Below are 1,623 nucleotides of genomic sequence, written 5' to 3' on the forward strand. Positions count from 1 at the left end.
CAAGAATGGGACAGCTCATGAATGCGTGAGACGGCCGAGTTTACATTCACATAAGGAAAGTAAAACACCCATACAGCTTATACTTAACCCTCCACGCCGTTTCAGTTCCCTATACTTTCAAGCCGCATTAACGGCGTTCTAATTGCCCGTATTTCGTAGATTGATCTAATGGCTATCGTGATGAGATGCCACAGCTTTCGCAACCCACCTAAGGACTGTAGAATCCAACATACAAAATAATGACCACAGATTAAGGGACGGCGCGAACGCAGTCCCTACTACCAAAAATTTTACGCCCGAGTTACCCACATTTGGGGCAATCGCAGGGGTCAGCTCGCCCGGGGTGCAATGGACAAGCCTCACCCTGAGGGAACCACCTTCTTTTTATTCACATAATTAGTGACATGTACATAAAACAAAATTTATCCTCCAGGTGGAGTTATCCACGTCCCAAGGGCAATGGATGTGTCCCTACAAGTCCATGAATACATAAAAGAAAACCTACATGTCCCTTAAACACTACACTATAGCACTACACGCTACCGGTCCTGCAACTTCATGTGCTTCCGGTATATATCTGTTGATACCGCGATGGCTGCCGAACACATTTTCCTGCTCAGCCCACGAGCCCTGCCCTTCTGGATGCCGAGTCGGGATAAAACCGCATCATTTTTTCTATCCCAGGACCCGAGGGCCCCAACGATGATGGCACCCAGGCGGACAGTAACTTTGTACTCGTGGGCGACGCGAATGCTCTCGGCCAGCCCACGGTATTTTTCCAGTTTTACCGCCCGTGCCACTCGGAAAGCCGCCATCCGGTTTTCGAAGGGGACCGTAACATCCACGATATGGATATTGTCCCCTTCGCGGATCACCAGGTCAGGACGAAGCCTTGAGTCCTGACCGGGGACTCTCTTGTCCACAGCGACTTCCCATGAGGGCGGGAGGCACTCCAGTAGGAGCTCCTGGATCCCGTTGTGCCGGGCGATGCGGAGCTGCCTGTGGGCGAGGCACTGGTTTAGGACGTGGACCAGAGTCTCATCCGTCTCCTTGCAGAGCCTGCAAAGGGTGGACTCTGGTCTCGCGCTCCCCCTCAGTGCGCCTAGTAAGGGGAGCACATTGAGTCTTCCTCGGTGGACGAAGGCCCAGTCCACCAGGCGAGTGTGCTCCCCAGACAGTATGAAGTGGCTCCCCTCCGCGCTCGCTGTGACCACCTCCATCATTCTGCCCTGGTCGGGTTTTGCCACCAGGCGGCGGCGGAAGCACTCCGACACAGCCCCCCTGAGGACGGCGGTTAGTCGGTGCCGGGCAGATGGTGGGATGATGCACAGGTCGGTTGATGGCGAGGGGTTTCTCACCCGAAGGGAGATCTCCCGTCGCATCTCACTCCACTCCCACTCTGGAGCGCAGAAGGGGGCCAGGCATCTTGTGGCCTTTCTGGCCCTCGACCATGTGGACGCTATCTCTCCTGCGTCGTTTCCCAGGTCGCCTTCCATCGACCCTGAGAGATAGAGGCACATTACCCGCCTGTCCGGAGTAGGGCCGCTCCTCCCCATGCGTTTGTGCACGGAGTCTCGGAGGCCATACCACGCTGCCTCTCGGATGGTAGCGTCTTTGCAGGTG

The 1,623-nt window shown here is 55.7% G+C and overlaps 1 non-coding gene across 1 annotated transcript; it reads right to left on the minus strand.

Moving 5' to 3' along the window:
• Positions 1-252: 252 nt before the first annotated feature.
• LOC139694463 (U1 spliceosomal RNA) lies at positions 253-414 on the minus strand. Its single transcript, XR_011702141.1, has one exon. It is a non-coding gene; the product is annotated as a U1 spliceosomal RNA (small nuclear RNA).
• Between the last annotated feature and the right edge of the window lie 1,209 nt (positions 415-1,623).

The sequence above is a fragment of the Hetaerina americana genome, unplaced genomic scaffold, assembly GCF_022747635.1.
Source record: "Hetaerina americana unplaced genomic scaffold, ioHetAmer1.1.p SCAF_5, whole genome shotgun sequence".
Taxonomy (NCBI): Eukaryota; Metazoa; Arthropoda; class Insecta; order Odonata; family Calopterygidae; genus Hetaerina; species Hetaerina americana.